Raw genomic sequence first — 27,896 nt, forward strand, 5'->3', positions numbered from 1 at the left:
GAGATAAGATGCGAGAAAAGTAGGGAAGGCGATATGAGATAAAAGCAGAACAGAAAGAGGGGAGAGAAGAAGGAGAAGGAACTGGAGAGAAGAGGTAGTTGCAGAAAATATCGTCTGAGCGTCAAGAATGGATGCATTGGTCAAATTATCGACATGAAACATTCAATAACATTTTGAAATGTATTGGAGAATATATTCGATCGGTGCGAAATGCCTTTTGGCTGAGTTCAGAGCAAATTAAAAATCTTCCATGTAAGATCTTTGATTTTACCTGCGATTACACCACTAAACAAATGAACGTAATTTTTAAAATTTATAAGAATTATTCAATTTTTCTCCACTTCTCGGTTCGTTGAAATTGAGATTTTGTAATTCAATATTTCCCCTCCCCCATCGTTAATTCCAAACTGAATCATTCCGTTTCACACGGCGTGGACAATGAACACAATGGGATATGTCTAAAACTGACGAAAATTTTCTGCCACCGGAAGGGTTCGAACCAACGACCATCAGATTGACAATCCTGAACGGTAGCCACTACCCTATAAGCTTTCGTTCCTTAAACCAGGTAGAAGAACCGCTACACCACGCCTTTACCTTCGAATGAAACAACAATTTTTTTTAAGTATTCTGTCCCTTTAATATTGTAAATGTCGTGTGGTATACGTGTAGTTGAACTTTTACTTTAATTTTGATTTGCTTTCTTGTAGTATAACCGATATCTTCGAGAAATAATTTTCGAAGTAATTAAAAACGAGAATATTGGTAGTTGTGAAAATGCGAGTTATTTCTTCTAACTTATTATTGTGATTAGACATTACTAATGGAAAATATCTAGAGGCTTGAACATTACAGGACGATGTTCTTTTCCTGTGATACTGTAACAGACAAAATGCTTGTTTACTGATGCAAGTCTTGTGTCCAGAACAGTCTTATGAAATGTATTTGCTGTTGGGTAAGGTAACACGAAATAATTACACCGTGTGCGAACTACCAAATCTGTGCAACGTTATACGTAAACAGGCGGAAAATTCTATTCATAAAATCATGTCACATTTGACAGCAGTAGTCAAGAGAGACTCGTGAGACACTGTGTTAAGGTGCTGGACTAAATCCTTCTAATTTTTCTTACTCGAAGAACAACAATTTCTAAGGAAGAGCAACAGTGATGATCTTTCTTATTTCTTTTAAATGCTTACACTTTCCTTTAATTGGGTTAAAAATAAATAAGAATATTGCTTGTATTTCTGTCATTGACGTAGACCAGAGAGAGAGACAGACAGACAGACAGATATTACAAAATAGTTCAATTAGTGCGAGCTCCATTAAAAAGTCATGATAATTCTATGTTGCGTACTTAGAATTATTTATACAATAAAGAACATGTCTAATTGTGAGTTAACAAAAAAAACAATAATAAAGAGACATTTTCGCATCACGATTGCAGTTCGAAAAAGTCGGGACAGGGATTGAAAGTAACGCACTGTCCTGACTAAATCGGTGAATCGGACGTCTGCTAGCCTTGCATCAATGATTATAAAACTAAAACCACCCAATATTGCAGCTTGAAGACTTTTACGCAAGAAACAGATTCATTTATGCAAGAGCAAAATTGAAATTTTTACACATTTCAAAAATCGACGATGTTATTTTCGTATTTATTTATTTATAGGTTCACATTTAAATATTTTAGGGTTCGAGGGGGGAGCATGGCCCACATGGCCCCTCCCCTGGGTACTGGCCTTACGTAGACAGTGGAAGAGAAATTTTGGAGAACCTTTCTATTAAATTTAGTTTTTACATTCACCTTATGCTCAGATAGATTAAACCGTTTATTGACAATCGTGAACTTTTCGTTTAATAGATACAATTTGGTTTTAGACGACGGGAGAACATTGGTCGAATTTCCTTTCTTGCTCTTTTGAGAGAATATATACTTCTACAATAGCAATCGCGTTCGGAAACCGTGAAAAAAATGACTTGGTTTTCAAAGGCAGACAAGCTTGGTAGTCTAGCTTGCTCGCGATCAAAGTGACTCACTCACGCTATTCAAGGCCGCTTCTTATCGCAAAACACTGCGTCGATGCACAGTGTCTGCACCCAGCACGTTACAAGTGACCAAAGTCGAATTTTAAAGAGAATCAGAAGAATGGTAGATTTCATCAGAAGCGGCTAGGTAGGCACCAGCTCAACATGCAATAGTTTAAGTGATAATTCCTGACAAACAAAAAACCGTATTGAATAATTATTGGGATAGTAATACGTGTATCCGCTCCTTTTTAACAATGTAAGCTCGAAGACAATCTGTATTCCATTTATTTATATTGGCAACTTGGTCAACCGGAGGTTATTTTATCGCCTTCGATAATCGAATTGTCTGATCGATTATTTTTTGTTTACCCAGGAACATGCCCCATAGGAGATTTCCGAGACCGGGTTACGCTACTCACTCGTAGCTCCCCAATTTCTTCACGATGGTGGGTTTCTACCGGTCCCATACACAGGCCGAGAACCTAGAGAGTGAGCATAGGCGGACTCGAATCCATGCCGTCCTGCAGTCCGAGTCCAGAGCACAGTTCCTTTGACCGCACGGTCACGGAGGAGGACTTTTCTTATCTTACCTTTGGCTAATCGCGACGATGAGGATGAATTATGAATAGAAAAAATAAAGAAGGTCACGCACAAAGTAGAGGACGATCTTCAACCTCTTGGGATGACGAGTTCAAGCCCTAAATATGAGGATTTCAACCTTAGACGACCTCAATTTCAAAATTATAAACAAAATGCCTACTTACACTAAACTTCTCATCAAGGCCAAAATAGTTTGTAACTGTGAAACTACCCCTGAATACAAATTGACATTTTTTTCTTGTGAGTAAGAATTCAATGTGTGGCATACAGACATAGATGATACCTTTTGAGAAACAATTAACTGTACCCTGTCCCAGCATCTCTGGAGCAAAGCCGCACATAGCGGAAGGGAAGTGGGGAGAGGGGATCGAGTGGACAGAGCGAATCAGTGCACGCTGCTGGGAAGGCTGGTAACTGCAGTGGTATTCCTCCCTCCACGCAATCCCATTCCTCTCACGTGTTCATACGCTGCTCAGATACTTTTTTTCGTTCACCTGCTCCAGAGATAAGTGGGACAGAGTGTAGTTCGCATACATGTAGCAAGTAAAGAAACTTATCCCAGAATGAAAATTCCACGTAGTTTTATAACGTTTGTTTAAGCAATGAATGACTGGAAACGGATCACACATAATTCCCTTGCCAAAATCTAGTGGTCGAAAATTAATTTCAAGACATTTCATATCTATTCAACATATTCCAAGTTATAAGGAACTATTTTGTAGATCTTCATGAAACCGTTATAAAATTACAAATAAAATATATTCACAAGCTTAGATATACTAATACGAAGAAAGAAATTCAGAGTTAAATTTCAAATGCATGTGTATAAAGTAATTCTAGAAGTACAGAGCTATATCTGAGTATTTAACTTCTTTTTTGCAGATAACGTTTACAATATTGAGGCGACAGAATAATTAGGAACTGTAGCTCTAAGAAAACAAAGGGCGTAGTGTATTGGTTAGAGTTCTTGAAAGCATTACGGTCCCACGTTCGATCCTCCATACTAGATGTTCCTTAAAAAAGAATCCCTTCCATTAAACAAGAGCATGGTAACATTATTTGTAATAGCAGTATATAGTGGCTACATTGTTCTGCATATGAAATTTATATAAAAAAAATAAACAAATAAATGAATTGACACACGTTCAACGGGATATTTTTATATATAAGATCGTGAATTATGATACTCTAACGATAATTGTGTACTGCTTCGAAGACATTGACAAATATTAATGAAATAACTATTTATATGTGTGGCAATTCAGGACGTGCTAATTTTACCCCTTTTCCCACTTGAGTTCAATGCAAGGATACCTCCGCAAATATCGTATGAAAAGTTCTCACCATGTGCAATTCTCCATTAAATGTTTTCGCCGAGTCTTACTACTTTCGTTTTCTTTGTTACAAACAATACTTGTTTGCACGTTACATGCAGGAGAGTTGCATCTACATTTCACATTGGTCAGCTCCTTCTACCTGGCTTAAGGAGCGAAAGCTTGTAGGGTAGTGGCTACCGTTCAGGATTGTCAATCTGATGGTCGTAAGTTCGAACCCTTCCGGTGGCAGAAAATTTTCGTAAGTTTTAGACATATCCCATTGTGTTCATTGTCCACGCCGTGTGAAACGGAATGATTCAGTTTGGAATTAACGATGGGGGAGGGGAAATATTGAATTACAAAATCTCAATTTCAACGAACCGAGAAGTGGAGAAAAATTGAATAATTCTTATAAATTTTAAAAATTACGTTCATTTGTTTAGTGGTGTAATCGCAGGTAAAATCAAAGATCTTACATGGAAGATTTTTAATTTGCTCTGAACTCAGCCAAAAGGCATTTCGCACCGATCGAATATATTCTCCAATACATTTCAAAATGTTATTGAATGTTTCATGTCGATAATTTGACCAATGCATCCATTCTTGACGCTCAGACGATATTTTCTGCAACTACCTCTTCTCTCCAGTTCCTTCTCCTTCTTCTCTCCCCTCTTTCTGTTCTGCTTTTATCTCATATCGACTTCCCTACTTTTCTCGCATCTTATCTCCATCCCACTCTTCTCCACTCCTCTTATCTCCTTTCCTGTCTTAGATTTCCGACTCCACTGCACTCTCTTTTTTCGTTCTTCTCTTTTTCACTCCTTTACTCTACTCTCCACTTCCCTCTTTTCGTCTCCTCCTCTCCTCTCGTTTTCCTCCTCTTTTCTCTTCTTTGTTCTTTTTCCTCATCTCTCCTCGAATCTTTTTCCATTCTCCTCACTACATCTCCTCTCCTCGTCTATCCTATCTTTCTTCTCTCCTCTACTTTTCCTCTTCTCCTTTCGCTTTCTCTTTCTCCTCTCCTTTTCTTACTGTAGACTCATCAGCGATGAAATACTAGAAAACCTATTTTTTTCTTTCAGAAAGAATTTTGTCATTTGCGATATAATAGTGATATTTTAAAAAATTTTATACAATAATAATTGTTTATATTTCTTTCGCGTATTTTATAAATATCTATTGTGCACGTGGCAACCCTGAAATTGAGCCTAACTCTGCACGCAACCCACCAACGGCTTGTGTAAATTGGGTTGCTTAGTTTAAAATGTCGTTGTCCTAAAACTTTTGAGAGACACTGTACCAATAACTTTATTTAGTTAATTCTCATTGTTCACACACAAAAAAATACATGTTCGTTGAACACTGGCGTACGTAGAGGGATGTTCGATGGTGTTCCAGCCCCTAACGAAATTTTGATAAAATCAGAATTTTCAAATAAAAATCCGTTGAGAACTTTAAAAAATCAAAATGTGTAAATGCGAAACCTCTTTTAAAGTGAATTCCGATGACCATTTTTGTCTTTGAATACAATTTTAATAGACTGAAAAGCTCCAAAAATACGAAATATTTTATTATGCATCCTGCCCTCCAAAACGAAGCCATGTGCTATCCACATTTACTATTCCAGCCCCTCCCGAAAAAATAAATCCTGCGTACGCCAGTGTATTGAACATTGTTGCAACTGAGATACAAAACAACTTTTTTCTCTTTTAAATCATAGTTACCCTAACCTAACCTCAGAAAAGCATCACTCTGAAAGACGCGTGTGTTTGGAATGCTGTGTTTTTCTCCATGCTGCATGTAGTGTTGCCCACGAGACGAGACTTTAGCCTGTCTCGTCTCGTGGAAATGCTGTCTCGTCTCGAAAATATTCATTTGTCAAAGGGACACATGACCAATCTCGTCTCGTCTCGAATTTTTAAAAGCCTGTCCCGTCTCGTCCCGTGGGCAACACTAGCTGCATGGAAATAATGATTCAAATTATTATTATTAGTAGTAGTAGTAGTAGAAGTAGAAATAGTAATATTATTGTCCCAGATCTTTGACTGTGAAAAATTGGCCATTTAATTTTTTTCCCACAGCATTTTTCATAATATTTCACAAACTCAAGGGGGGGGTTAAACCCCGTAATCCCCCCTTGCGTACGCCACTGATCATATATTCAGTTTTCCACACACAAATAAGATTAATTTTAAGGAATTAGACGTGTGCATATAATTTCTTATCGTCATCATTTCCCAAGTGAACAATCAGATGCCATAGAAGACTCGGGCCCGCCCTTGAACTAAGAGATACCGGATTCGATTCCGGTATGAACTGTATACATGAGATGTCTAGCTTGAACTCATTACGCACACATTTCATATTTGCACTGTTGCCAATACTTGTAAACCTGGTTCCAGCACTTTATATCTAAAACCACGGAAAAGGGTTTTATCTATTTCTCAATTTTTTCCAGCAAATTTACAAATCTAAAGACTAATAACATTGTTCTTGGTATATCAGCTATTAAACTAATGATTTCATTCTGCATTTAGTTTCCCGAATAATAGCTGTGTATTTCGCAAGAGTATATCCGTAGATTGTTGGGGGCTACAGAAGAAAATGATGTGCTCCCCTGTGCATAGCAACACGCCATGAAGGCTTATAGAGGGTGTGGGGGTAACGCCCGACACTTTCTTGATCCGGTCGTGAGTGAGGGTGATGTGATCAGCATCAAACCCCTGACTGCCTTTACCCCCCAGGGTTTCCCCCCAGGTACCCATGTTATTCGACGCTGGGTGGGCGCCGGGGCCGGTTCCAACGTTAGAAAGGTTCCCGGATTTGAACCGGCCGGGGATAGAACCAGGGACCTTTAGCATGGTAGTCAGACGCGTTACTGACTGAGCCACCGCGGCCACTAATGATGTTCCTTTCCAATTTATTGATTGATTGAGTTGGTGTTTTAAGTCCACTTTATACACAGTAAGGCTAATCGGGACTGGTTCTACAGTGTAAAGTGGGATCCGAACCACTATGATCATCCACAAGGTATCGAACCCGGAACCCCTTGATTACAAGGCGACGATGCTACCATGCGTCACCGAAGAGGCCCTTGCTCTTTTTCTTTCCATGACTATATATATATATATATATATATATATATATATTTATAATAGTTTGATAGAAAAAATCTTACGTTTGCCCCCCCCCCAAACTAATAAACCTAGCTACGTCCCTGTGCAGCATTATCAAGAACCCAGGTGTATGAGTGGTACAATCTTTCCGAAGGTGGACGTGAAAGTGTCGAGGATGAACCAAGATCAGGACGATGTCGAAATCGAAGACAAAGATGTAGCTGATCGCATGTTTTGATTCCTAAGGACTGATCCACCATGAATTTGTCCCTGAAAACCAAACAGTTAATCAGTGGTATTACAAGGAAGTGCTTGGTCGACTCAGAAACAGGATGAAGCGGGTTAGGAAGGGCCTCTGTGATTCTGGCCAGTGGTTTCTGTTACACGATAATGCTCGGCCTCATACCGCATTGTCTGTACAACAATACCTTGCTAAGCATTCAGTGACAGTGATGACTCACCCTCCATATTCTCCGGACTTATCGCCTGTTGATTTTTTTCCTTTTACCCAAGCTTAAGATGGCTATGGAAGGGTGAAGATTTGACGACATGGCGGACATTAATTTAAATGTTACGCGAATTTTGCGAATACTTACTGTCAATTACTATCAACAGTGTTTCCAAGACATGTACAAACGCTGGTCAAAGTGTATTGCCTCCTCTGGTGATTATTTTAAAGGTGATAAAGTCATTTGGAGGTAAATACTTTTTTCTTTCCTGAAAAAAAAGGTTCGGTTTTTTTATGGGCGAAGCTTGCATATCAGCATCATTATTTCTCTTGTAGTTTAAGACTGCTACAGGGATTGTGTTTCTGTGCTTGTAGCAGCCGTAAAGTATTAGAGAGAAATAATTGTACACTGCAAGCAAAATCTGCATTCACCGGCAATAATAATGGGACACCTAGATCCTGAAATACTGGCTTCCCTGGAAGGCTTTACGTGTATGTGTGTTGCCTACCTCTACGGCGATAAGTAGGTTTTAATAGCAAAATTTCTACCAACGCCGTAGAATTATGCAACACACACAACGCCTTGCAGGGACGCAAGTATTTCAGGATCTAGGTATCTCATTTTTATTGCCGGTGACTGTACTTTTATTACTTGTTTTCTTTCCTAATAAAAGTTCGTTTTTTTATGGGCTGACCTTGTATAATATTGATCAGCTAAATATGACAAGAGTTTACTAAGCTGGTAATAATAAGGATTTTCATTATCAGCCAATCACATCTGTCGTGTACAAATTTCATCGCTTTGGATAGATTCCTAAATATTAATGAATACAAATGCACATCATCTCTGTACTTCATTTTTCATCGAGCAGGGAACAAAAACAAGCAGCACTCTGAAACAACACACAAATAACTCTTTTCCTTGCCAAAATGGAATTGTTGAGTTGGTGTTTTAAGTCCGCTTTGTGAACAGTAAGGCTAATCGAGACTGAACCTACAGTTTAAAGTGGGATCCGAACCAGTATATGCCTCCACCGGGCATCGAACCCGGGACTCCTTGCTTACAAGGCGACGACGCTACCACTACACCATCGGGGAGGCATTTTTCCTTGCCAAACTAACAGATTATCTTCACATGTTCAAACTTTAGTTCTGGTTGGCTAGAATCTAGAAGAGAAACCTGTTGAAATTAGAACACGGTCTAGTGATCAAAACCAGTCTAGCCAGCCAACCTGGCAGCCATACTATCCAGCCAGGTAGCCAGTTCATTGTCAACTAGGGAATTCCTACTGGAAATCCATTTCCGTTTGATTTGACCTTCACTTCGCATTTCTACAACTTTTGGTTACTATTCGCGAAGATGAGAATGGGTGATAATGATTGATTGATTTTGTTTATTTTATTTCGCTTTTTCGCGATTTTTGGTTAATCGCGAAGATGGTGATGAAAGATGATATGATGTATGTGATGAAGTGACACTCACAACGAACACCATGCTCAGACCAAGGTTCGAACCCGAGACCCCTGAAAGGAGATAAAAATATAAACATTCTCACTCATGATACAAAGCAATGAAAACAAGTCTGTACAATATATATATATATATATATATATATATATATATATATATATATATTGCATTTACACACACATATCAGTGGCGTAGTGGCATTTCTGTGTCTCAACTGGCTGAGCAACTGGTCTCGTTGTTTGGTGTTTTAAGTCCAATGTATGCACAGTAAGGCTAATCGGGACTGGACCTACAGTTTAAAGAGGGATCCGAACCACTTGTGCCTCCACAGGGTATCGAACCCGGGACCCCTTGATTGCAAGGCGACGACGCTACCACTGCGCCATCGGGGAGGCCCTTGGTCTCACAACGCTAACCACTCCTCCACGGAGGTAGGCGCACATGCCTGAAGAAGTGAAGAGGTGTAAAATTGAATTCATCTAAAATAAACGAACACAGCCTTTGTCCTTCAAAATAATAGTAATTTATTTCATTTGTGGATATATCTTACTTTAGGCAAGGGTATTCTTTGCAACTGTCCATCCATCAATTTCATCATATCATCACTCATCCTCATCTTCGCGATTAGCTAAAAAGTGGCAGAAAAGCGATGTAAAATAAACCAAATCAATCAATCAATCAATCAATTCAGGCATGTGCTTCGAGAAAAAGGAGCACGAATACTCTTTTGAACTACTCTTGGAAGCGCTCCATGAGTTGACTCGTACTAATGAACGACCAGATCCCATCACTTGGTTTGGTTTTATAGATATGGAAAATTTAAGAGCAATGTTTCAAACTGCAACTAAAATTTATTTAAGAACTATTTTGCTATATTTGTACGTTTTTCCAGTCAAATGCGGAAAAGAAATTACCCGGGCCACTTTTCGGATGGCGGGGCTCCCACCCCTAACGAGGTCCCAGACTGGGAGAGGGAAACGTCAAGCCCAAATCACACTGAACTTGCTTTCTTTACTGGAATGCCTTTGTTGGAGCTGGACTGATTACCTGGCTGGCAGACTGGTTTTGGCAACTGGACTGTTTTGTAATCTCAATTTGCCTTTCTGCTCGATGCTGTGGTAACAAGTGAATAGACACGAGTATTACTACTACTACTACTACTACTACTACTACTACTACTACTAGATAATAATAATAATAATTATAATAAATAAATATTAAAATAACAATTATATTATTAATAATAATATTATTATCAGCGCTTTCTATTGCGAATAATGGTTTCGGTACTCTTCAAGTGTGTTTGTTTTTATTATCTGCTATTGTAAGGTATAGGTGAGCCAAAGGTAGCCCGTTTACGAAAATTAGTATTTAACATAGCTAACAAATGGCACTACATTAATGTACCCAGTCCCCCTCAGGTGCACCATGCTGAAAACGAACTGTCTCGGGCTGCCAGAAGCCATTTTATTTAAATTATTGTGAACCCCTGGCGTTGTAGGGACTGTGCAGACCAGTCCTCCACGGAGGTCGTATATTTGTCGTTATTGGATACAGGGTGTCCCAGAAATAAGTGGCATAACTTCAGGAGCGTGTTCCTTACATGTAAATAATGAAAAAAGTTTATATGAACATTGGTCCGGAAATGTTTGGTTTCAGAGTTATAGGCTGTCACAACAAGTGTTCACTGGAATTTGTCTATCATCCACAGGTGGTTTCCTGTAACACAACCAAGTATTTGATGAGTGGTACATGCTGAGTGGGCGTTGTTGAGACCATGTACACCAATCAGGAACGAGCAGGTATGCACTTCATGTATGTTTGGCAGAGACAATGATGAAGAGGCCCGTCTTGGAAGATGTTCCACTGAACATACGTCAACAAACGCACTACATGCATTATGGTACTCCTGCACACTTTTGCCTTGTTGCCCTCAGGTACCTGAATCGAAGGTACCCTGGTCGGTAGATCGATAGAGATGGACCAATTGCCTGGCCTCCACGCTCACCCGATTTAAACCCCTTGGACTTCTACTTGTGGGGCCATTTGAAATCACTGGTATATTCGTCTGCACTGGCAGATATGAATACTCTCCGCAATCGCATTGCAACAGGTTGTGAGACAATACGTAACACGCCAGGCATTTTGGAGCGTATTTGAGTGGCCATGCGACGTCGATGTGCGGCCTGTATTGAGGCTGTGGGTGGCCATTTTGAACATCTCCTCTAGGGTACTGTGAAGAACTAAGTGCCATAGACCAAATATGGAAGATAGACAGTTTCCAGTGAGCACGTGTTGTAACAGCCTATAACTCGGAAACCAAATATTTCCGGACCTATGTTCATATAAACTTTTTTCATTGTTTACATGTAAAGAACACGCTCCTGAAATTATGTCACCTATTTCTGGGACACCCTGTATAATATATGTCAACAATCAAAAGTTTGGTACCAACGATTTTCTCTTATAAAATGTAGAAACGTGAATAAATATGTTTTCTTGACCATCAAGCATTATTTTCTAAGCTAACTGTAAGCTGTGGGCACCTTGATAATATATGTAACAGTTTAGTAATTCTTTTTTTAAAAAAAGAGTTTGTACATTGTTACAAAATATCCATTTGGTACACGTTGTTAATTAGTTATAGGAGCTATTCCTTTTAATTTCAGAAATTTATCTCTCATTAGAGATTTGTAAATTGCCCTAGTAGCTTAATTATGGCCACCTTTGGCTCATCTACCTTATTCATCATAACTACTCTAAATATTGTGGTATGTATAAAAAAATATAGGTCCTATTGATTTCCCCCTTTGAAATCAATATCTAGCATATATCTCATAAAAATCCTGTTCTTTCCTCTACATCCCATAATCACCATAACAACGTTGAAAGTCAAACATGGGTGAATATAAATGATTAAAAAATAATAGAAATGAGAACATATAATTATAATATATCTTTGAAGTAATAATTCAATGGAAATTGGTCACAAGTAACATTAAGAGAATTAATTTTTCTAACTAGTAACCACAACCTCTGATACACACTGCACATTTAATATTATAGAGAATGTCAATACTTTTCATTGATTTATAAATTTTTAGTTATTATTCAATTATATTATTCGTATTGTTACTGCCTAAAAATTGCTAAAGTTTAGCTTGTCTCCACTTTGCACTTGTGACTTGATATTTATTACCCAGTTCTGGTTACTGGTTCATTTACTGAATTTATTTTGTGGTCAAAGTGTATCTACCTTAACGCAACTCCCGTACGATACGCTACATTTCTCCAATTATGTAAGTATATAGGATATTATTACATTCATTTTGAATTTTTATTGGAGATACGTAAAAGGTGAGAATGTCACATAGTAGATTTTTAGTATCCGAAAATTATATTTGAAGACATGTGCTCAATTTGTGATGTTTGAAATTAATTTGGAATATTACTGTGTAATTCTGAAAGTTCGAACACCATATAGGTTGAAAACCATACATGTGGAACATGTATTCTGTCCAGGAAAAATGTTTTCATTCATACAGATATGACATTAGAGTAGAATTTTCAGATGACCGTGCCTCATAGAATCATGAATGAATTTCATACAACATTAAATGCTTCCAGCCTCTCATCTATTAGTAGAGGGGACGGGAGCATTATGCTGATCACATCACTCAAATCCCACCTTCTTTGTGACAGGGTGCAACAAACCACGGAGAGCTTATTATTGCATGTTAAACTTTACACAGATTTAAAGGTAGTTTAGGATTTGGTGGCGAATACGAGTATTTTTCTTTTTTTAGTTGTAACTGTTGTCTGGTGTGAATGAATGTGTATTTCGTACTTTTATGCACTTTTCCCCCCCTCGAGAATAATTGTAGCAATTGAGATACGTGGTCATTTGAGGAGAGGTAAAATAAATATAATTAAATATCATTCCTAATTAGGTATCAAACATTGCGAATTTTATTTTCAGGAAATGATTTACAAATAAATATTGAAATAAAGGGGCTTAACCCCAATAGGCTCCCTTAAATATTTCATTCGTGAATACAGTACTGATTCCTTTCAATATAACCGTAATGTAAAATTATATCACTGCAATGTAACTGACATATCACAAAACCTTACGGAAATGTATCTGTAATGTTACACTGACATGTTTCTGCAATGTTGCATTGACACGTTTCTGTAATGTTGCACTGACATGTTTCTGTAACATTACGAATGTTACGTTAGATTCGCGGACATTTTTACATTGCTGAAACATACCTGAAACATCACAGTAATGTTTCGCAATGTTGCTGCAATGTTACAATGTTTCACGAGTTACGTATCCGTAACATATCTGAAACCATGTTGTGCTGTATGGGATATTCCATTTCGTTGTCATCAATAGCCTTGTCCGACACGACTTCCTTGTATTTTCCCGATCTGGCAATGTTTATATTTTCTTCCAAATTGACATAAATGTTTCTTGGTGATTGCACTTTCCCCGCCAGTTGCTACATCAGTTTGATTTTTTTTTACCCTTTCCGAGTCCCGAACCCCGAACCTTCGCACGCTATACCGTGAACCCAACGACGAAAGAAACAGTAGGCGAATTGTCCACCACCATTTTCATTCGGTCTGTATATTACACAATGTGATGATAATGAATTGAAATAATGACGTAAATAAGCAGAGAACAATGCCTGCTTCGAACCAACATAGTTTCATTCCTTAAAACAACACAGGATGTAGAATAAAAAAGTAATTAAAATAGCGGTGGACAATTTGCCTACCATTATCTTTGCCGTTTTCTGTACAACACGCTCTTGACCTATTATTTGTAATCATCACAAGTCTTCCAAACTTTAGGAATTCCCCAAATCGCTTTGCTTTCTCGTTGTTATTGTTCTCCGTTGAAAAAATGTTCACCTTCCTATTTCTCCTTATTTTGGTGTTCACAGCGTTTTCCAAATGCTGAATATTCTTCGAGAATGAATTCATGTACAAAGGCTTCTCGTGGTTCTCCCCAGTCATCGGGGCAAATGCCAAGGTGGTACGCCGCCTTATGGAGCCACTACATTCTCGTCACCCTGTTCGAGTCCTGGCCAATGTATGGGTGCTTGTGAGTTCCCTTCATCAATTCCACTGACCATTTATCATCGTCGGTTCGATAAGCCAAAAGTAGCAGAAAATGCGACGTCAAATAAGAAGAATACCAATATGCTGACATGTAACGTTTAACTAAGGCCACAAGCGTTTTCACCCTTCTTCTACCGTTGCTCCCACACCTCTTTGTAGCGGTTAACGCAATGGTACAGTCACGGGCATTTCTGGGTTTGTAACGATTCAATTGAAAGTCAATATATTCATTACAATCCTGAAGTGTCCATGACTGTACAAAGAAGAGAATCATTAAATCAATCAACCAAAGATTGATTGATTCATTTCGTTTATTTTACTCTACTTTTCTGCCACCTTTGGCTAATCGTGAAAATGAGGATGAGTCATGATATGATAAAATTGAAAAAGATACACTCACAAACAACACCCATGACCAGGCCTGTGGTTCGAACCCAGGTCCCTTGGAGTGGTATCGCACTGTATTAACCATTTCACTACAGAGGTCGGTGAAACGAACCGAACGAGAACGAAGGAAGAAATGTCTTTGCTCTGCATACTTAATGGAGAAAGAGAAAAGGTAGTTGGTTGTCTTTCGAGGGTTTTTTGTCCACTTAATGCACAGATAGGCTAATCGAAACTGAAGCCACAGTTTAAAGTGATATCTGAACAAATATATGCCTCTATCGGGTATCGAACATGGGATCGCTTGATTACAAGGCGAGGACGTTACCACCACGCCATCAGGGAGGTGACAGATCGCCTCCGCTTTTAGATCCAGGTGAGTGGACGTCAGTTTTAAACAGTTCCGAATTTGATTCAATCATTCACATCATAAATCATGATTACCCAATTAATGGTGATAATTGATACTTTTCACCTGGACATTATAAGCTTGTTATGCAAAATTGGGAAACGGTCGACAGAAGATGGTTGGTGTATTCGAAGAGGAAATATAAGATTTTCTGTTTTTGTTGTAAGCTGTTTGGGAAGAAAGGTGGGTGGGGGCATGCTGGTAAATGAAGGCGGCGATGATTGGAGGCATTTAATCTATAGATTACAAAACCATGATATATCAGAAAGTCAAATTAAATGCCTTGAAAAATGGACCGAATGTGACTGCAGAAAAACATAACTATTGATGAGCAACAGGGACTGTTGATTTCACAGGAAAAGCAGCACTAGCGTGAGGTCTTCAAACGAATACTGTGTGTCATTAAGTATTTGGCAGAGCATAATCTTGCATTACGGGGCCTGGGGCATAAACTATTCGCGGGACGTATAATAATAATAATAATAATAATTACTATTATTATTATTATCGATTATTGTTCCTTAGTCTGAAGTACATGTGTCCTACAAAATCATAGTGTAAACACAATTACATTTTCATTTCGTTTTCATTTTGATGTACCGTCACGGGCACTGCTGGGTTGTAACGATTCCATTGAAAGTCAATGCATTCATTATAACCCAGAACTGTCCGTGACTGTACGTCGTTGCCTTATAATCAAGGGGTCCCAGCTTTGATACCAGGTGGAGGGACATTGCACAGTGGTTCGGATCCCACTTTAAACTGTAGGTCCAGTGCCGATTAGCTTATCTGGGCATAAAGTGAACATGAAACAACAAATCTCATGTACCCCTAGTACATATTTAATTGCAAAACCGGGAATGTTCAATATCATATTGTTACTTTAACTAAAAAAGTAGCAATATTTAATCATATCCAATAACATAATTGTTTTCTTTACTATTCATTGAATTTTTACACTGTAGTGAATTTGCATTGTTTCCATAAAATAATATTTTCATAGTATATGTTAAGTATTTTTGATACAAATATTTGGAACACTATATTTATGTAGTAGCTACTTTGTGTATAATTTCAGTAATTTTGAATATGTTTAAAAATGTCAAAATAAGACACGAATGCAGGCTATATCAGATTAGTTACTTAATCGGAAGCCCCAGCATCCTATAAAGTCATAAAAAAACCACACAAACTATTATTTTTATCTAGCGCGCTGTCCACAGGAGCACGGGGCCTCGGGTGAGTGTCCGAGTTGCCACCCCCTAGGGCCAATTCTTGCTGTCATGATCCCCTTTCCCTATTTATTTATTGCGTTTTCTGGCAGAAGAAATTGCATATCAACAACAAGGGTAAATTTACAGTACATGGCTAAGAATACACCGGATATTTTTTTTCTAGGGCTTCTATCAATAAACCAAAGTCTCAATCAGCAAAATTCATTAAGAAAAGCTGGTTGCCAAATTTTAAATTTTATTCTTGTTAAAACGGCGAAACTGCGAACGCGAACTCGTTCTTAACAATAGGTAATAATTACTTACTTACTTATTTCTTCTTCCCCTTCGTGCTGTTAGGCGTCGGGGTCCTTCAACTCTTCCTATCTTGTGTCTTGTGCCATTCTCTTAACTTCCATTAGTGCCTTCCCTCTTTTAGTAACCATCTCCGACAGGTATTGCTCCCATTCTATGCGAGGTCTTCCTCTTCCTCTCCTTCCTTCTGGTCTCGCCTCCATTACTTGTTTCGGTTTTCTTTCTTCTCCCATTCTCATGACATGGCCATACCAGCCCAGTGTTCTTCTCTCTATTATCTCTTCAATTGATTCTACTTGTATCTGTTCCCTGATTTTAGTGTTTCTGATTCTATCTCGTCTGGTTTTTCCTACGACTCTTCCGAGGTATTTCATCTCTGTTGCTCTTAATCTACTTTTATGTTTATTTTGGAGCGTTAAGCTTTCTATGCCACAGAGCATTGTTGGTATAATTATGGTTTTGTAAATCCTTAATTTAGTATTTTCTTGTACCTCCTTTTTCCCTACTATTGTATTACTTATTTGGTAATATATTTTATTTGTGTTTTGAACCCTGCTATTTATTTCGTCTTCTACTTTTCCATCGGCTGTTATTATTGTTCCCAAATATTCATATCTATTCACTTGTTCTAGCTGTTCTCCTTGCCATTTTATTTCCAATCTCTCTTCATTTCCATGCTTTGATATATGCATTACTTTACTCTTCTTTGGGTTCACTATCATTTCTCTATCTTGTATTGAGCTGGCCCATTCTATTACTGTATTTTGTAGTTCCTGTTTTGTTGATGTTATGAATGCTATGTCATCAGCATACAGAAGTGATTGTACATAAACTGGTTTCAGTTTCCTATTTCCAACCTTACATTTTCGTGTTCTTCTTCTACTTTGTTTATGAATTTGATCCATTAGTATTATAAATAGTAAGGGGCTGAGGCTATCTCCTTGTTTAACTCCTTTGTTCATGTTAAATTCTTTTGATTTCTCGCCTCCTATTCTCACTATTCCTTTAACTGTCTTGTAGACACTTTGTATTCTTCTTACTAATTTTTCTGAGGCTCCTATTTTCTGTAACGCTGACCATAGTTGCTGTCGTGTACTGTATCAAAGGCTGCCTTTAAATCCAGAAAGGCTACAAACAGTTCTTTTTCTCTGCTAAGAAATTTATCTATGGCTTGTCGTAGCGTAAAAATGTGATCTTGCGTTTGTCTTCCTCTTCTGAAAGCTGCTTGTTCTTCTTCTAACTCCTCCTCTACTTCATCTTTTAGCCTTCTTTCTAAGATTCTTGTGTATATTTTTAGAGCTACTGAACATAGACAGATTGCTCTATAGTTTTCACATTTTACAGTGCTACCCTTTTTGTGGATTGGTATGGTCATGTTTCTTTCCCAATTGTTGGGTATTTTAATTCTCTTCCATGCTTCATTACAAATCTTCCACAACCATTGTACAACTTTCTTTCCTCCCATCTTTATTGGTTCTGGGTATACTCCGTCTGCTCCTGCTGTTTTCCTAATTTCACTCTCTTTATTGCATCCTCCACTTCTTGCATTTTTATTTCATCTCTTCCATCCTCTTCTACATTTGCACTCTCTATTGCATCTTGTTCATTCATCTTCCCATTTTCATCTCTAAATGTGTTTTCGTCCAGATCTTCAATATATCATCAGTTTCTGTTTGGATCTTTCCTGATTCATCTTGTATGTTTCTTATTCTCGTCTCATATTTTCCATTCATTGCTTTTACTGTCTGCCAGAACTTTCGACTATTACCTTGATAGTTTTTATCTATTTCTAACCCAAACTCTTTCCATGATTCTTTCTTTGCTTGTCGGACTGCTTCTTTTGCTTCATTTCTCCTCTGAACGTACTCATTCCATTTCTCCTCTGTTTTATTTTCCATATATCTCTTCCATGCTTGTTTCTTCCTTTTAACGATTTCTTTAACCAAGTTATTCCACCATCTTGATCTTTCTTTTGATCTCCTACAGTTGTTAAGCCACAAACTTCTGTAGCTGTTTTAATCAATACTCTTTTTAGAATATTCCATCATTCTTCTAATTCTTCTTTGTCTTGGTTCTGAATACTTAGCTCTCTCTCTCTTTTGTTCAACTCTTCCTTCACTTGCCATTTAAATTCCTTTTGCTTACATTCTGTCCTTAGTTCTCCTATTTTAATTTTTGTGTACTTCACTTTTTGTATTTGTTTAGGTTCCTGAAATCTTGTTTTCATTATTAGTAATTTATGCTCGGTGCTTAGTTCTACACTTCTGTACACGCTGACATCTTGTATTGCATACCTTGTATTTTCTGTGTAAATGAAATAATCTATTGCACTTCTTGCTCTTCTCCTTTCTGCTACAAATGTTATTTCATGTATTGTTTTATGTGGAAAAAATGTATTTCCTATAAGTAAATTATTGTCTATACAATATTCAATCATTCTCTCTCCATTGCTATTTTTCACTGTTTCTGCTGTATGCTTTCCCGTACACTCGTTCCCCTTTTCTGATTCATTTCCAATTCTGGCATTCCAGTCTCCCATGATGATCACATGTCTAGCAAAGTCCTTAGCCTTATTTATAGTATCCTGTAGGTTGACATAGAAAATATCTTTTTCACATTCATTTCCATCCTCTGTAGGTGCATAGATCTGATGTAATTGATTCCCAATTTACTATATTCTTTGTACATTCTTCTTCAAATATTATACCTACACCTTCTTTTGCTCTTGCTTTCTTATCTACTCCTTAGAATATTAAGGTATATCCCTTATTCATCAGCATCTCTCCTGATCCTTTCCTTTTCGTCTCGCTTATGCCTAAGATTTTAATCTTGTATTTTTCCATTTCTTCTATTTTCTCACATTCTTTTCCTGTCAGAGAGGTTATATTCCATGTTCCAATAATCATTTTCCTTTTCTTGCCTTATCGTTTCCATTTCATCTGTCCGGCATCTACCTTATGTCTTCTCTGAATAAAATGAATTTCGACGCCACGTGGGTTTTTAGCCCTACGGTGAGTCTAGCCGAATGAAGGGGCTGCCTTCTTATGGCTTTCCTGCCTGCCAGTTTGGAGGGTTTACTCCCTCGCAGTGTCACAGCCATTCTGTTGCTCCAACTCCGCCTGTGACTATCTGGTTCTAGACTCTTTTGGACTGATGTCCTGATCGACTCTAGGCCAGTACTGAAGAGGCTGCTGCCCCTCTTCAGGGATTTTTATCGACTTCCCAGTCTAGATCCACAGTGTTTAGCGAAATCAGGGTCACCTCGAGAAGGATGTGTTCATCGAACACGCACTGCGGTCTTGGCAAGGGAGAGGTTATATGTTCACTTCACCTTACCCTGGGTCGCCCCTCGACCCCGGTAATAATTACACAATTTTAATAACCAGTTTGGCGTTAGAGAAGAATTTTACGAGAAACGGATGGTATTGATATTTTAACATTACATAACACAAAGGCTTCGCCCGGGTTCGATACTTGGTGGAGGCACATGTCATAGTGGTTCGAATTCCACTTTAAACTGTAGGTCCAGTCCCGATTAGTCTTTCTGTGCATAAAGTGGACTTAAAACAACAATTCAACACAAAGGCATCGCGGATATAGTTCGCACAGGGCCTCGCGTTCCCTAACGGCGGCCCTGACGTAACCCAAACCTTTCGAAAATCCTGAGCACGTCACTGTGTATAGATCCTCACCCGGGATTCGAACTAGGTTCCTCGTTATGATAACCACTTCGTTCTATATTCTTAAAAGTTGATTGGGACTGTTTTTTTTAACTACTTTGTACTGTGGAACTTGAAAGAAAATTCCGCAGGTGGCCGATCATTGTGACAGGTTTTCCGTGGCTATTCTCCAGTTACCACAGGCGAATGGTGAAATTCTCTTCCATTTTTTTTTCTCTTTCCTTCCACTCGTTTCATCCCTCTGTCGCGATTTACTGGTGGTACAAACAAGCGACATGGGTGAAATAATACAGACGACATAAAACTGAAATCTGAGGAAGAAATCACAAATTGAAAAACCTCCACTACTCACATAGCGCAATAGACCGTGTTAAAAATGTAAACATAAACATTGGTGAGGTCTTGCCCGGTCCCCCCGAAACTTCCGGTTTAGGCCAGTCCCCGTTGTTGCCAGTGCAGATTCACCGGCATTCGAAGTAAGAAATGAGCGCTTGTTTCATCAGTGTGCGACGATAGTCAAGAAAGGTATTTGTTAAAGTTCTACTACGAAGGGGTGGACGTCTAGAATCCGTCTGATGATCAACTGCTGAGCAGATTATTAAAATATGACGTGTCTTTGTGGCCGCCAGTTGTATAGCATACACAAGTATCTCATGTACACGCACGGCGAACTCAAAACGTACGAAAGTTTAGATATATTCAATTATTTTGTAAATGGAAAAGTGAAGGAAAGATAATTCTATAAAACTAGTGATATTATTATATTATAAAGTATGCTTAAGTGAATCTTTGCCAACAAATCTGCAGAAGTAATGAAATGTAATGCTAGTAAATATATGTGCTTTCAACGTCGCCTTTCCGCCTGAGGGATTTAGGGAAAATCTATGATATGGCATGCCACTTTCACTTGCACAAATTTACTTCAAACAACAAGGGAGTTTTCAGACTGAAGCGACAAGCGATATCGGGATTTCGCACAGAAGCATTCGATCTAAAGCAAACCATTCACCAGTCACACTTGCAAAAATAACAGGCCGGGGCAACAAAATGCACAGTATTGATAAAACGGCCCATTCCGAGCGACAAGCTACACCTGAAATTTGTCGTGTCTCTTTAATTCGGAAGGTGTTGTTTATTTTTTAATGTTGGTTTCCAAGAGACACGTATTGCTGCAGTCTGAAAGCTTCCTTTCGATCCAATTCAATACGAGAAAATGCACGTGTCGCTTGGACTGGGCTGTTGTTTCCTCAGTACCATGCATCGTGTCGCCTCGGTCTGTTGTACTCGTATGCAAGGTGAATTGTTTCCTTTAGAGTAAAGGGTAGAGTTGCCCACGAGACGAGACGAGACGAAACTTTGGTCTGTCTAGTCTCGTCTCGTGAAAATGCTGTCTCGTCTCGAAAATATTCGTTTGTCCCGTCTCGTGTCTCGTCTCGGAGGGTTCTGTCTCGTCTCATCTCGTCCCGTCTCGTTTTGTCTCGTCTCGTCTCGTGAAAGTAATCCTGGATATTATACCAACAAAAGTTATAACTGGGAGACATCACAAATATTATTCTCGAAAATTGGTTAAACCTGTAATCACTTTGCTCACTGTAGCTATAGTGAGAATAAATATGATTCCTTAATCATAAGAACATGAGTATATCAAATAAAGTTTGTTGATTATCAATAGCTAGATAATGTATACAATCTGCCTTGCTTTTCTAGCTCGCATTCACTCTTTATCCATCGTACACGCAGGGAGCTTTCAGAGAGAAGGAACACGCGACAGGCGACAAGCCACACGGGGGTTTACACTGAAGTGACAAGGGACAGGATCCCATTCCGTTCCGTCTATGATAAAAGTATTCACCGCACGGGCAGTACCAACAGATCGAGGCCATTCTACACTCGATATTAAGAAAACGACCCAATTGGAGCGACACGCAAGCAACAAGAGACACGTGGTGCTTCGGTTCGGAAGGTTACGTTTACTGAGGGTTCGTATCCAAGCGAAACATGTTGCTTGTCGCTTCTCTCCTGTGACTTGTTCAATGTGACTAGCGACACGGAAGTATCACACTGAAGCAACGAACGACAGGGACCCTTCAGTTTATATAAGCAAGCATTCATTCCAAAGGGTATCGAACCCGGGACTCCTTGATTACAAGGCGACGACGCTACCACTGCGCCATCGGGGAGGCCCAGCTACGCCTTCATGGCGTGGTGCTAAGCACAAGGCGGCACTTTACCTTTTTTTTTTCTTCTTTTTAATATTCTTTATAACTGTGATTTGTAAGTTAACCTATATTGTTTATTTGTTCTATGCGACCTGTTTTGCAGCTACAGGGGACGTATGGAACGGTTGTCGATGTAAGGTGAGCTCAGACCGAGTAAAAAGATAATTTGCCCGACCCTGTGGCCGAGTGGTTAGCACATCGCGCTGCGAAGCCAAGGGTCCCGGGTTCGAATCCCGGTCGGGCTTGGTTGTTTGTGAATGTCCATTCATCAATTTCATCATTTCATCACTCATCCCCATCTTCGCAAATTAGCCAAGAGGCACAAAACGCGAAGTAAAATAAACTAAATCAATCAATCAATCAATCAAATCAAAAGATAATTTATATAAGATAGTGTCGATCACTTTGTCTTAGAGCCACTTGATTTTCTTTTGCGCATTATTTTAATAATTTGCAAAGTAGATGAAAGGAAAATCTTGTTCCTTTTGCTCCTGAAGCAGCTGTTTCGTAAGACACCTGTATGCCTAATAACTCCACACCACGGTATCAGTTCTTGATACACACGGTGATTCAAAAGTCCGGTGCAGAAAGCGAAAAATGTAAGGACGGAAAACGTGTCGTTCGGAAATATATTGTTTTCAGTCTAAAGCAGTGGCGGCGATTAGGGGGTTGAGGGGTGCAATTGACTTCCGCCACATTTTGCCACCTTTGCCCCCGCACTATGTTAAACCTTATCTAAAAAGGGAAATATACTGTCTTTGCCCCCCAGTTTTGTCATCTTGTACCCCGGTTTTGGAACCCAGTCTCCACCACTCGTCTAAAGTGATTGAATTTTCAACTTTGGTTCACCGTGGAGGTTGTATATTTGTACGAGTTTTAATGGAAGCAGAAAATGCCATGTTGCCACATGCTTCGTTCGAAATACCGTGCATCGTCGCAGTAGCGTACTGGATAAATTAAGAATTGGTGACGATTATTATGGGCAAAGTTAAAAATTAAACAACGTGATTACTTGAACTGTTACACGCGCAGATCCTCCACCCCTCCTCCCTGCACCACCGCTATTAGAAAAGGTGGAGTGTGTTTCATGTTGTAATTTTACGAATGCCTGTGGCTTCAACTTTTAGTTTTGCATGACGTCGTCTGCCTTTCTCTGCGATTAAGCAGACATTTATGGAGTCAGCCATTTATCACGGGTGTACCCATCAGAGGCGAAGATATAGTACAAGCAATGCAAGCACTGCTTGCATAATTCGAATATCATTTAATATACTTAATGTTCTAACCGTATTTAGTTTCCATCGCACTCGATTTCGCGAAAAAATGCGGCCGCAAACTCCCCCAGCAGCTCTGTAGCAAGCACCAGCCTCAATGCTTGCAGCCGTTCTGCGGGAAAATAAGGCCTCCGAAGGAGTCACATGGCGAAGCGTGAAATTCTGGTGGAACCCGTCCACAAAGTTTCTACAAAAAGCTGTGCTTTCCGATCTTGCGTGATTCCCGAAAATAGCCGAGTTCAACCGAAAGCAGAAGGATTCATCTATGGGTACGTTGCCAGCAAAAACTAGTAACGAATATTTGTCTTCATGAACACGTAAACAAGATCGCAAATATAATAATAATTGTTAGTCATAAAATAACTAAAAGAAGTTATTATCACTGTTCTAAATTCCATATACAGGGTGTTTCTAAAGGTCGTTTACAACGCTTGGGAGGTGATTCCTCTCACGAAAACAAGCAAAAAGTGTGAGTTCCATTTTTACGACTGAGGCTTTGTTTCCGAGATAGGAGCCTCGCAAAAGGTGACAAAGTGAACGTCACACCTAACTGGGACAAATACTATCACAGATAGAGAGACGGTTCCAAGGAAATCATAAAGGAATCGTATGTGCTCAGTCCGGAAGTCACTATGAAAAGTTTACTGCACGCATGCGCAATGGAGTCCTCAAAGGAATTGAGGATTTCCAGCAAGAACAATGCATGGAAAGGGTATGTAACGCAGCAAGAAGGACCGTGACAATGAGAAATGCGTTAAAGACAACACATCCCGACCTCAAACATAAAAACATGAGCACGGAACACAAAATCCAAAAAGTTGAGCATGGTTGCATACCCCAGTTACACGCGAGGAATGAACGAATTATGTCATGTGGCATACGAGAGACACATTACTCCACCAGGAGGAGGGAAAGAAAAACACAATATCAGATGACTGCGACAACGTGTATTTTTACACGCGACAACTACGTAACCCCCCCACACACACACGCACAACAAACAACAAATTCTACAATGTCTTACGCACAGACAGTTCATGTCACTGTACACCAACTGAAGATGTCACTTTCACCACACAAAGGGGGTGGGGAGCAATACCAAGAGTGTTCTCACTGGGATTTGCCGAGGGCGATAATCACAGATGGTTTTCAAAATGTCTGCCGTTCACTTCTACGCAGAGATGACAGCAACGAATCAAGGATTGTCGAGTACGAGGAAACAAGCCAGGTGTATCTACTACCGTCGCGGCGGCGACGTTGATGCGAGCAACGAGTTCCTCAACTGATGTGACAGGTGTGTCGTATACAAGGGTTTTTATTTCTCGCCATAAGAAAAAATCTAGCGGGTTGAGATCTGGCGACCTCGGTGGCCAAGGCATAGGCTCATCCCTACCAATGAACCTATTGCGAAACACGTCATTCAGGAAATGTCGTACATTGCGATCGAAATGAGCTGGTGCACCATCGTGTTGGTACCACATTTCTTGCCGCAGTGCCAAAGGTACGGTCTCCAACAGTTCAGGCAGAACCTCACTAAGAAATGCATGATACGTGCTACCATTGAGGCGAACAGGGAGAATGTATGGTCGAATTAAATGATCATGTACTATCCCGCACCACACATTCACTGGAAACCTGTGCTGGTGATGGGCCACAAAAAGTCCATGTGGGTTGTCAAAGTCCCAGACATGACTGTTTCTACTATTGAAGACATCCATCCTGGTGAAAATCTGTCCACAATACCTTTGCCCTGAATGAGGGTTTGTATCCAGCTGATGCAACAACCATTGGCAAAACTCTATACGAGGGCGAAAGTGACGAGGTAACAGTTCTTGTACTTTCTGCAGTTGAAAAGGGTGCATTCCTTCCTCTGACAACATTCGCCAAACATTCACATGAGACGTGTTTCGTGGCCGAGCGAGCACACGTGTACTGGTGCCAGGATGTTCTGCGACCGCTGTTAACACATCTTCTGCAAACTGATGTGAGCGTAAACTTCCGGGTCTTCCAACTTCTTGCCGCGGTGGTAACACTGACCCTGTTTCACGCAGTCGACTGTCCACTGCCTGAAAGAAGGCGTGAGATGGTAAACGTCTTTGTGGAAAGCGTTCTCCATAAAGACGCCTTTCCTCATGGCTATTACCACGTGCCTCCCCGTACATGAGGTGTGTGTCTGCTAGCTGCTGGGTCATATACGCAGCCATCTGTGATAGGGAGCTGGAACTGCAAAGTATCGTTTTTGTTTAACACTAGCACACTGCACTCCACCACGTCAACTTCTTTCAATACAAGATACTAGTACTCTTCAATGCGTATGACAACCTAGAGCGAACTGCCGATCACATCCCAGCACCTGCAACACGACTGGGACGACTGCCGGAGAGAACCAACCCTTCGAGCTCCTCTCGCGGGTACAGAAGTCATGAAGCTCAAACAAACGTAGAATACGAGAGCCAGACTTGCCTGCGCAGCGCTTCCACAACAGGTCTCTTTTACGTCACAGTGATCGTGTGCGAACACTCTTGGTATTGATCCCCACCCCCTTTGTGTGGTGAAAGTGACATCTTCAGTTGGTGTACAGTGACACGCACTGTCTGTGCGTAAGACATTGTAGCATTTGAGGTTTGTTGTGTGTGTGTGGGGGGGGATATTACGCAGTTGTCGCGTGTAAAAATACACGTTGTCGCAATCATATGATATTGTGTTTTTCTTTCCCTCCTCCTGGTGAAGTAATGTGTCTCTCGTATGCCACATGACATAAATCGTTCATTCCTCGCGTGTAACTGGGGTATGCAACCGTGCTCAACTTTTCGGATTTTGTGTTCCGTGCTCATGTTTTTATGTTTGAGGTCGGGATGTGTTGTCTTTAACGCATTTCTCATTGTCACGGTCCTTCTTGTTGCGTTACATACCCTTTCCATGCATTGTTCTTGCTGGAAATCCTCAATTCCTTTGAGGACTCCATTGCGCATGCGTGCAGTAAACTTTTCATAGTGACTTCCGGACTGAGCACATACGATTCCTTTATGATTCCTTTGGAACCGCCTCTCTATCTGTGATAGTATTAGTCCCAGTTAGGTGTGACGTTCACTTTGTCACCTTTTGCGAGGCTCCTATCTCGGAAACAAAGCCTCAGTCGTAAAAATGGAACTCACACTTTTTGCTTGTTTTCGTGAGAGGAATCACCTCCCAAGCGTTGTAAACGACCTTTAGAAACACCCTGTATATCATATTATATTACAAATTATTTTAGATTTCGCGAAATGTAAAACGCGTAAAAAAAGTTGACATTGGGAGTTGGGGCAGTGGAATTTCTGCACCCCCGTGAAGAGTTTTCTCAGGGAGGGAGGGAAGATTGGACGGACCTTGGTCCTGCACCCTGCTTCCTGGTCGGTCCAGCTCAAATTACGCCAGAAGTGTTGACCGCTACCAGTGTTTGCAACTGCCAAATTATTTACGCAGTAATTCAAGTGAGCTCTTTCACAAATTTTACAATCAATAAATTGACTGCTTTTGAATAAAACTTGGGATGAAAATAAAGCTATCTGAGAAAGAACTATCTACTGATATTTGTACATGGCATAGAAGTAAATCGTATACATTCTGCATATTATGAGCACAAGAATATGTTTTAATGATTGATTGATTGATTTGTTGTTTTAAGTCCACTTTATGCACAGTAAGGCTAATCGGGACTGGACCTACAGTTTAAAATGGGATCTGAAACACTTGTGCCTCCACCGGGTATCGAACCCGGAACCCCTTGATTACAAGGCGACGACACTACCACTGCGCCATCGGGGAGGCCCGAATATGTTTTAAGTTCTATTATTATGACGCAAGTGGTGTTCCCAGGGTCTTTTTACGGTCCCCATTTTGTCATCTTTTCCTTCCTTTGACGTTTTTTCTTAGATATACTGGGCCAAAAGGGGGTTATGTCTACCATCCACCCCCCCTTCGCCCCGGGCACGCCATTGAATGACACTTTATTACTTAAATATTAATGTACATACTCGTTCTGCTGAAATGATTCTGATTCCTCCGCGTAATTTTTATCTCCAAACTGATATATCTTTCCTTTGTGACGGATAAAATTAAGGAAATAGGTTGGTATCACTTTCTGTTGTTTCAGAGATTTTCAAAGTGATCTTGTGTGGATGCTTGCATTTGCAGTTGTGGAAAGCGCGTGGGATAGTGTGAGTGTTTGTTGCTTCGTGTTTTGTGCTGTGAATTTATCGGAATGAACGCGTATTTAGGAACGGTTGATGTGAAGTGCGGGTGTATTATTG

The sequence above is a fragment of the Lepisma saccharinum genome, chromosome 2, assembly GCF_977018435.1.
Source record: "Lepisma saccharinum chromosome 2, izLepSacc3.1, whole genome shotgun sequence".
NCBI classification, from domain to species: Eukaryota; Metazoa; Arthropoda; class Insecta; order Zygentoma; family Lepismatidae; genus Lepisma; species Lepisma saccharinum.